The sequence below is a fragment of the Urocitellus parryii genome, chromosome 1 (assembly GCF_045843805.1).
Source record: "Urocitellus parryii isolate mUroPar1 chromosome 1, mUroPar1.hap1, whole genome shotgun sequence".
In the NCBI taxonomy this organism is placed as follows: Eukaryota; Metazoa; Chordata; class Mammalia; order Rodentia; family Sciuridae; genus Urocitellus; species Urocitellus parryii.
Window position 1 is genome coordinate 75,680,368 of NC_135531.1, and position 11,547 is coordinate 75,691,914.

Sequence of the window (11,547 nt, forward strand, 5' to 3'; positions counted from 1 at the left end):
AGGAACTATTATCTCCTAAACTTTTGTTGGGGCAATCATAATCATGTGGGACAGTATTTAAAAGTTAAGAAAAAAAAATTAACTAAATGCAGCGTGACCAAGGCTTTTTGTTAAATGACAGTATCAGGGATACAAACAAATCACTGGCAAAACTTTCTGTAAGTACTACCAACAGGGACTTCAGACAAATGCTTTCAGGTGGTACAATGTGAATCAAGGCCACATGTTGTTTTTTTTACTTGTTCCCTTATCCACTGATGAATTACCACAGCAAAATTTTTCTTAGACATAAAAGGTACATACTTATTAGTACAGTACAAATTTGAAGAGTGTTTTTAATTTAAAAAAATTAGTTGTTGATTGACCTTTATTTTATTATTATATTATTATATTATTATTATTTATTATCTTAGCAGTGCTAAGAATCGAACCCAGTGCCCCATACATGCCAGGCAAGTGCACTATCATTGAGCCCAAGCCCTACCCCCATGTTTTTAACTTTTGAAGGATGAAATATAAGTGGCTATAGAGTTCATTAGAATTTTTTAAAAATGAAAATAAAGGCTTAAAGAAGTTGCTTTCTTTAGATAGGAAATCTATAAGAGAAATGAAATTCAACATCTACTGTACTTTAAGCCTATATCTTATTGATAATTTAAAATTATAATTAGTGTTTTTGGGACTGAAAGCTACATAGAAAACTAAATATGCACATATGTATGAGATGTGAGATGCTGCTGCAGGAAAGAAATAGCCTATTTTTAAAGCAAAAAAAAAAAAAGCCTAGTGAAGTCTATCCTTTCATTTATATGTCTCATGTAAATTACACATGATTTTAAATCTTCAACACATTGAAAATGGCCAGGTCTCATGCACTTCTCCTTTATTATCTTCCATTTTCACTTAGCCATGGCAATGGAGACTTCAAAATATTTAGAAATTAAAAATTATACATTCTGATTTGAATCATGAAATGACCGTTAGAAAAAAATTAATTTTTATTTATATAATCTGGTTAAAAAATATATGATTTTTCTACTCTAAAGGCATTTTCTTATGCAGTAACACCACAAAAATAGCTTAAGTTTAAAATAGTGGATTTCCCATATGGTTAGTCCACAGCAAGATAAAAGTTGTAAATGAGGGGACTATGTGAAGAAAACATAAAAAAGCCTTAAGGGCACATGCAAAAAATGTGATATTGCATGATTTACATACACAATTTTATTCTTCACAATTCAAAGAGAAAAGCTTAATATGTCATAATTTAAACTGCATTTCATATCAAGTATTTCTGATTACGTATTTAAGATACAAAACTCAATTTAGAGCATAATGTGGGAGAAGAGTTAGTAAGAATCTAACCTTTTGCATTTCTTGACTTTTTTGGGCTTGTGGTAACGTTGTATTTATAGAGATTCTACACTTTCAAATTTAAGTCTTGAAATGTCAGAAAAATCCCAAAGCTGAGATCTCACAGAAGGTGATTTTTAACAGTCCTTAAAAGTAAAGACTTTATGATCTTCTGACAACTGGAGCTTTCACATTTTAGGATTCAAAAATTTCAGCCCTAATATTACATAAGTATACACACTGGTATGTTTTTAAGCTTCCATCATTTTTTATAGTCCTGGAAGGAAGAGGGAAATAAGAAAACAGAAAAAGTTGTGAAGTTCAGGAATATTATATAAGTACAGATATAAAGAAGTAAATACTTAAAACTCTGATGTATTTAAATGTGGCCTCTCATAAGAATATATTTTCAATGTAAAAGGAATCATATTTAGTTACTACTTGATTATGTATAATAATAAAAAATAGGGATCTCTGATATTTTGGAGCTTGAATTTAGATGAGGAAATTGAGTCCAAGAGAGGTTAAGTAACTTTATCAAGATCATACTGCTAGAGTTATGTCTAAAATATACTAAGTTTCTTGTTTTCAATTTTCTTTACCACTCCTATAGCTAAAATCTTATACAAATTCTTATAATTCATTTATTTGTATTTATCCTGCTACCTTGCTTGTATGTCCACAAACAAGTAACAAACTCTTTAGTTTTGTTATTACTTTCAATTCAATATTTTTTCACCTCCTGCGTCAAATAGATGTAGAGATTATAAAGATGGTAAAACAGGAGTTAATTTTATTCTTAGATATTTTGTGATTCAGCAAGCAAGAGAGGATAGGTAGACAAATATTAAAAGCACTACTTAATTTGACTAGAAAGTCAAAGGTAATATTCAGTTCTTATTACCAGGATTAAAGACAGGGTTTAGACTAAATGATATTTGTTTCTTTCGGAAAAAAATCTGTATTTAATTTTTTCCTTTATTCTTATTATTTCTTAAGTAGATTTATAAATAATTAGGTAAATGATAGGACCAAAATTTCCAGTGGTTTCCGAGGAACACAGGAAAGTGTTTGTGAAAAGGTGTGAAATGCTATCTTTTTTATATGCAAATACTTTTGTGAAATTATGAGTTTCTTTGATATAGGCCTTTAATATGTTAATGTGCATTGTTAATCCAAGAAAAAGATTTAATACCCAATGTTTCCTTTTTTTTTTTTCCTTGTACTAGGGATTGAACTCAGGGGCGTTAGACCACTGAGCCACATCCCCAGCCCTATATTGTTGTTTTTTTAGAGACAGGATCTCACGGAGTTGCTTAGTGCCCTCAAAGTGGCTGAGGCTGGCTTTGATCTTGCAATTCTCCTGTCTCAGTATCCCAAGCCACTGGGATTACAGGCGTGTGCCACTGCACCTGGACCAATGTTTCCTTTTATTCCCGCCTACCTCCCCCCCAAAAAAAACCTCACAGAGGAACTTTCATTATTATCTGTAGTTTTGAGAGTTACATCGCAAGTAGTACAGTTGGGGAGACACTAGCTCCAGATTCCTATAATAGTTTCTTAATGGTCCCCAGCAACTCACCCTACACACACACTTGACAGACAATCCACCTAAAACATTGCTTCTATTAATCTTACCACTATCACCATTTGGCATGATGCCAAATGGTGATAGTGGTAAGATTAATAGTGACAAGTAAAAATCAGAAGAAAAGAGAAAGATCTAAAATAAGGTCTATATGTTCATTTATAAACTAAACACAAGAGTGGTTTACAAAAATATTAACCAAAATTTCCAAATGTCAAATGATAACTTGTTAGGCAAGAGTTTTTAATTTCAATTTTTGCCATACCCTAAATGTTAATATATTGAAATATTTATTATTAAAACTCTACTCTTTGATGTTTTCTTCCCCATTTAAACAATTTTTTTTAATACTTTGGATTGAACATAAGGCTATACTATCTGAGTCCTTTTTATTTTGAGTCAGGGTCTTGCTAAGTTGCTGAAGCTGGCCTTGAATTTTTTATTTCTTTTGCCTTAGTCTCCTAAGTCTGGAATTACAGGTGTATGCTACCATGCCAGGTCATTTAAACTATCTTAAGCCTATTATACATAAAGAAATAGTTTGAGTTGAAGATTTCTATTCTAATGGAGACATTTTAAATAAGAAGAAGGGTGATCCAGTAACAAACATTTTAAGGGGTTGTAATTAATAAATGAATTTGATAAAAATAAATAAATTTGATATAATGTTACCTTAAAAATATGTTACTTTAAAAATATTCTCCACAATCCATTTGATCTTGTCCATTGAAAAAACAGTTTGCTACACTGTAATATTGTCATTGCATTATTAGTTATGAAACTGAGATAAAATTTAACTTTAGATAACACAAGAACTTAGTGAACTCCTTCCCATCTCAGGAAGAGTCTCATTTTTCATATAATTTCCCTTCTAGCACCTGAAAAAATGCATCTTCAATAAATTTTAATTAGGATAAAAGTTTTTTTTTAAGATATACATTTTGAACCATAGATTAAATAAACTCCTTTTAAAATTTAAAAACATTGCCCTTCCCAAATATACAAATATTTTAACATATGACACTCAATTGTTTATCAATCCTATTGATAAATTTAAATATGTTTAGTATTTGTGTTAATATGATACACTTTCTTTGTTTCTTAGAGGCTCTGGAAGTTATAAGCCATGACTCTATTCTTCTCTTTATCACTGCAAATCAGGTCTTAGGACTGTGCCTGACACATAGTAGATACTCATTAAGTATTTGTTAAATAAGTGATTGCTAGAATATATGCTTCAAGGGGGAAAATAAATGTATTTGACAATTTATTAGTTAGAAATCTGGCTCTGAAACCATATTTGCAGTGTTTGAATTGTGGCTGCACTATTTCCTAACTCTCTAAATCTGTTTCCTCACCAGCAAAGCAGAATAGTAATATAATCTGTCTCATAAGGTTACCATGAAGATTAATCCACATAAATAAATGCCTGGCACAATGGGAATATTCAGTATGTGTTATATGCTATTATCATCATCAGCATAATCATTATTATCTTCCTTTTCATTTGTCCTGTTCACCACTTATCTCCTGTTCCAAGCATATTGCATATGCTCAATAAGAGTTTCTTAAATGAAGAATCCATGAAGTGCAGCTATACCTGCATACACAAATGTTTCACTGTTTTCAACAAACATTTTGACAGAATTCAGACAAATATCAATTAAAAAAAACATAGCTCAAATTTATTATGATTAAATTGTTCTTATTTGAATCTGTTTTTTTAGTGATCCAGTCACATAGTTCCTTAGAGAATAGGTGTTCTTTAATTTTTAAAAATTTCTGGTAATACAATTTCCTAGTTAGCAACCATGTCACATAAGTAAAAATTAAACAGGTTAACATAGATTAAAAAATGGGTCAATGATAGAATGATCATAGTACTTAACTACATTATCTTAACAAATTAGTTTGCAGCATTTATATTTCTTGCAATGCTGCTATCCATTAAAGTATGAAGTGTAAAGGATTATTACTTAAAATGGCAGTGGATAGATGGGTTACAGTGGTAGAGCACTTGCCTAGCCTGCAGAAGGACCTGATTTCCATCTCTAGCACCACACAGAAACGACAAAAAAACTTGTGGTCAAACCTGTTTCCTCAATTGATATTGGTCTGTTTAGGTTGTCTATATCCTCCTGACTCAATCTGGGCAGATCATATGACTTAAGAAATTTATCGATGCCTTCACTATCTTCTATTTTATTGGAGTATAAGGATTCAAAATAATTTCTGATTATCTTCTGTATTTCTGAAGTGTCTGTTGTGATATTGCCTTTTTCATCCCATATGCTAGTAATTTGAGTTCTCTCTCTTCTTCTCTTCATTATCATGGCTAAGGGTCTGTCGATTTTATTTATTTTTTCAAAGAACCAACTTTTAGTTTTGTCAATTTTTTCAATTGTTTCTTTTGTTTCGATTTCATTAATTTCAGCTCTGATTTTAATTATTTCTTGCCTTCTACTTCTTTTGCTGTTGTTTTGCTCTTCTTTTTCTAGGATTTTGAGATGAAGTATGAGATCATTTATTTGTTGGTTTTTTCTTTTTTTAAGGAATGAACTCCAAGCAATGAATTTTCCTCTTAGAACTGCTTTCAATGTGTCCCATAGATTCCGATATGTTGTGTCTGTGTTTTCATTTATCTCTAAGAATTTTTTAATTTCCTCCTTGATGTCTTCTATAACCCATTGATCATTCAGCAACCTATTGTTCATTCTCCAAGTGATGCATGATTTTTCCTTCCTTCTTTTATCGTTGATTTTCAGTTTCATTCCATTATGATCAGATAAGATGCATGGTATTATCTCTACTCCTTTATATTGTCTAAGAGTTGCCCTGTGACATAATATCTGATCAATTTTTGAGAAGGATCCATGTGCTGCTGAGAAAAAGGTGTAACTACTTGATGTTGGGTGGTATATTCTATATATGTCAATTAAGTCTAGGTTATTAATTGTGTTATTGAGTTCTATAGTTTCCTTATTCAACTTTTGTTTGGAAGATCTGTCCAGTGGTGAGAGAGGTGTGTTGAAGTCTCCCATGATTATTGTATGGTGGTCTATTAGACTCTTGAACTTGAGAAGAGTTTGTTTGATGAACATAGCTGCACCATTGTTTGGGGCATATATATTTATGATTGTTATGTCTTGTTGGTGTATGGTTACCTTGAGCAGTATGTAGTGTCCCTCTTTATCCCTTTTGATTAACTTTGGCTTGAAATCTATTTTATTTGATATGAGTATGGACACTCCTGCTTGTTTCCAAAGTCCATATGAGTGATATGATTTTTCCCAACCTTTCACCTTCAGTCTATGTATGTCTTTTCCTATCAAATTCGTCTCCTGTAGGCAGCATATTGTTGGGTCTTGTTTTGTGATCTGTTCTACTAGCCTGCGTCTCTTAATTGGTGAGTTTAAGCCATTAACATTTAGGGTTATTATTGAGATATGGGTTGTTCTTCCAGCCATATTTGTTTATTTATGTTACTAAACATGGTTCATTTTCCTCTTTGATTATTTTTCCCCCTTTACTGTACTACCTCCCACTATTGATTTTCATTACTATTTTCCATTTCCTTTTCCTGTAATGTTTTGCCGAGGATGTTTTGAAGAGATGGTTTTCTAGCTGCAAATTCTTTTAACTTTTGTTTATCGTGGAAGGTTTTAATTTCATCTTCCATCCTGAAGCTTAATTTCGCTGGATACACAATTCTTGGTTGGAACCCATTTTCTTTCAGTGTTTGAAATATGTTATTCCAGGATCTTCTAGCTTTCAGAGTCTGTGTTGAAAGATCAGCTGTTATCCTGATTGGTTTACCCCTAAATGTAATCTGCTTCCTTTCTCTTGTAGCTTTTAAAATTCTCTCCTTATTCTGTATATTGGGAATCTTCATTATAATGTGTCTAGGTGTGGATCTCTTATGATTTTGCACATTCGGCATCCTGTAGGCTTCTAGGATTTGGGATTCTGTCTCATTCTTTAAGTCTGGGAAGTTTTCTCCTATTATTTCATTGAATAGATTGCTCATTCCTTTGGTTTGGACCTCTATCCCAATGACTCTTAAGTTTGGTCTCTTTATGTTATCCCATATTTCTTGGATGTTCTGCTCATGGTTTCTTAACAGTCTTGCTGAGCTGTCTATGTTCTTTTCAAGTTGAAATACTTTGTCTTCATTGTCTGATGTTCTATCTTCTAAGTGTTCTACTCTGCTAGTAGTATTCTCAATTGAGTTTTTAAGTTGGTTTATTGCTTCCTGCATTTCTAGGATTTCTGTTTGTTTTTTATAACCTCTATCTCCATGTATAGTTGATCTTTTGCTTCTTGGATTTGTTTATGTAATTCATTGTCGAAGTGATCTTTCATTGTCTGATTTTGCTGTCTAATGTTTTCCTTAACACACCAGATCATCTGAAGCATGTATATCCTGAATTCTTTATCTGACATTCCATCTGCTGCAGCTATTACCTCTTCTAAAGTTCAGTTGACCTGCATTGCTTGTGGTCCTTTCTTTCCTTGTCTTTTCATACTGCTTGCATTTCTTTCTGCTTGGTGAAACTGTTGTGTTATTGAATTTTCCCCCTATATATTTATATTGCTCTTGTATAGTTGAAAAGTCTCCCTTGCAGGGGTGGGCGGCAGCTGTGCTCCTCCTCCAATTGGGGTGATCTGTCTACCACGCTGACGGGCCACTGGGCCTGTTCCGCCGGTCAGTCTCAGGTCTGCCTACCTTGCGGGCGCGGGCAGCGGCTCTGCTCTGCCCCTACTCCAATTGGGGTGACATGACTACCATGTCGGCGGGTCGCTGGGGCCTGTTCACTACTCTCCTTTTCTTACCATAAAAAAAAAATTAGGGCTTCCAGCCCATTTAATTTCTTTTTTAAATTGATTTGTTATATATGACAACAGAATGTATTACAAATCATTTTACACATATATAGCACAATTTTTCATATCTCTGGTTGTACACAAAGTAGAGTCACTTACACATGTAAGTAGACATGTGTCTTCTTACATGTACTTAGGATAATGATGAGCATCGCATCCCACCAATTTTCCTATCTTTATGAAGGGAAGAAAGAGAACTAACCCACTATTCACTCTTCTAAAACCCCAAATAAGTAATTAAAAGAAAAAAACCTACTTCCTTCTAGATTCTTCTCTCCTTTTTTGCCCTTTTCTCCCTTCCCTTTTCCCCTTTGCTCTAGCTAGAGTTCATTTAATCCTCCCATTCCCTCGTTTGCCTGCCCCCCCGCCCCACAGCATATCATGGATTAGCATCCTTAAATCAGAGAAATCATTTGGCATTTGTTTTTTAGGGATTGGCTAATTTCTTTTAGCATTATCTTCTCCAGCTTCATCCATTTATCTGCAAATGCCATGATTTTATTCTTTTTTAATGCTGAATAATATATATATATATATATATATATATATATATACACACACACACACACACACACACATACACACACACACACACACACACACACACACACCACATTTTCTTTATCCATTCATCTACTGAAGGGCATCTAGGTTAGTTCCACATAATTGTGCTGCTATAAACATTGATGAGTGTACTTGTAGTATTCTGTTTTTAAGTCCTTTGTGTATAAATGGAGGAGAGGGATAGCTGGGTCAAATGGTGGTTCCCGTCCCAGTTTTTCAAGGATTCTTCATATTGCTTTCCATATTGGCTGTACCAATTTGAAGTCCCACCAGCAATGTATGAATGTGCCTTTTCCCCCACATCCTTGCCAACACTTATTGTTGTTTGTATTCTTAACAGCTGCCATTCTGACTGTAGTGAAATGAAATCTTAGAGTAGTTTTGATTTGCATTTATCTAACTGCTAGAGAAATTAAACCCCTATCTCTCACCATGCACAAAACTAAACTCAAAGTAGACCAAGGACCTAGGAATTAAACCAGAAGACACACAAGATAAAGTAGGCCCAAATCTCCATCATGTGGGATTAGGCCTCAACTTCCTCAATAAGACTCCTGTGGAACAAGAATTAAAATCAAGAATCAATAAATGGGATAGACTCAAATTAAAAGTTTCTTCTCAGCAAAAGAAACAATCGGTGAAGTGAATAGAGAGCCTACATCTTGGGAGAAAATCTTCACCCCTCACACATCAGATAGAGCACACTTCTCTAGGGTTTATAAACAACTCAAAAAGCTAAGTACAAAAAAACAAAAAACAAACAAACAAACAAAAAAACAAATCCCACAAAAAACAAATAACCCAGTCAATAAATGAGCCAAGGACTGAACAGACACTTCTCAAAAGAGGATATAGAATCAATCAACAAATATATGAAAAAATGTTCATCATCACTAGCAATTAGTAATTATAATGCATTGTAATGCATTCTGCTGTCATATACAAATAAAAAAATTCAAAAATCTAAAAAAGTACATATAAAACTGATAGTTATTATGTGATTATTAATAGGTAAATAAGAGTAATAACTCCATAACTTTCATAATATGTGGATTATGGTAGCTATAAATTTTAATTAAAATGTTAATAAAATAATTCAAATTTATCACTAATCAGCATTGTGAGCAATGAGATTTTGTTTATTAAAAATTAAATGACAAAAAAATCAATAAATGGGATGGATTCAAACTAAAAAGCTTCTTTTCGGCAAAAGAAACAATCAGTGAGGTGAATAAAGAGCCTACTAATTGGGAACAAATTCTTATAACACACACATCAGCTAGAGCACAGTTCTCTAGAATATATAAAGAACTCAAAAATCTTAATGCCAAAAACCAAATAACCCAATCAATAAATGGGCTAAGGAACTGAACAGACACTTCTCAGAAGAGGATATACAATTAATCAACAAAAATATGAAAAAATGATCAACATCTCTATAACTAGAGAAATGCAAATCAAAACTACTCTCACTTCATTTACTTTTTTGAAGGAGAAAGTTCTTCATGGCCCTTTTATGTTTTCACTTCCCTTCCTAACTGCTTGCAGTTCATGGTCCAACATTTTATTGTTTCCTAATCAGCTGTGCTCCATTGTCTACTTAAGGCACTTGCCTAGAAAACCTCACATGAATCCATTTTGACTGGCTTCTTTGTAGCTAATAAACTGATCACCCCTATGAAAAAATCAGTGTCCACCACAGCTTGACCCTTGACAATGCTCAACCACTGTACATGAAACCCTAAACAACTTGCCAGGCATTATGATTTAAAAGTAAAAAACATCATAAAGATTCTAAAAGAAAGTGAATGAGTGGAGGGTGGGACTTAAGGCATAACAAGAAGAGCAGAAAGTATTAAAAAATCTATATTTTTGGCTGTATAAAAATTTAAAACTTCTGTATCAAAATAAAATACTCCCTTGATAATCAAAATGAAATAAAAGGCAAACTGGGCAAAAATATACTATATACAGTAAGAATTATTACCCATTATTTACAAAGAACTCCTAGATATCAATAATAAAATGACAAAGATTCAATAGAAAAATAAAGATTTGGTAATTTACAAGATAAGTGTAAATAGCCAATAATTATGTAAAAATATAATCAACCTCTCTGCTTACCAAATAAACACTAATGTAATTTGAGTTTTTTTGAAGAAGATCAAAGATTAAAATAATTAATAACAGTGCATATATGTAAACCGTTTGACAAAGCAATGAGCTGTGTTTCCAAACTAAATATGTATCTATCCTTTAACTTATAAATTTCATTTTTGAAGTTTATTTCACAGAAATATTGAAAAAAATGCATAGAGATATTTACTTTAATACTGTTAATATTAGCTTAAATGGAAGAAAATAAATAACTTTCAATAGAAGATCAATAAAGTAAATTATGATACATTTAATCAATTATATACAATGTGCTAAAAAGAATAAAGTTGTATCTACCTACACACAATTGACATGATAAAATATACAAGCTACATTAAAAAATATAAACATTAATAACTACATTATATTTTTTACAATTAGAAAAAATAGAGGAAAAATAAGTGATAGAAATATATGTATTTATATATAAACACATATAACAAATATAAATATATATAAAATATGTAAATATATAATATATATATGATCCAATTTGTGTTTAATACATACTTACATTGCTCATAAAAACCTGGGAGCTTGTGCACTCTTTTAACAGAAATGGGTTATTTTTCAGAGATGGGATAATTAGGTGTTTTAATTTCTTAAATTATTTGATTTTCTTTAGAATAACCATTTTTAATAGAAAAAGTTAGATACTTTCATTTGCAAAACTAAGCCTAGCTTGCATTCTTTATTTTTCAAACCTTAGATTGTAGTCTTTCCCTTTTCTTGAGTATATGACCTGGTCTCCAACTTCAAAGCAAAACAAAATTTCTTCAGAATGAAATTCTTTCACTCTCCCTAAAGATAATTTCTTCCCCAAGTTTAGCTGATTAAATTCTGCTTTCAAAGGCATCTCAATCCTACAATTTACTTCTTCATTGCATTTTCACATTCTTAGTAGCTATTTACATAATTTATAGCCATTCAAGTCTATTAAATCTTAAATAAACTGAAACTCTTTTTTACTTCCAGTTGCTTAAAGATCTTTCTTCTTCCCT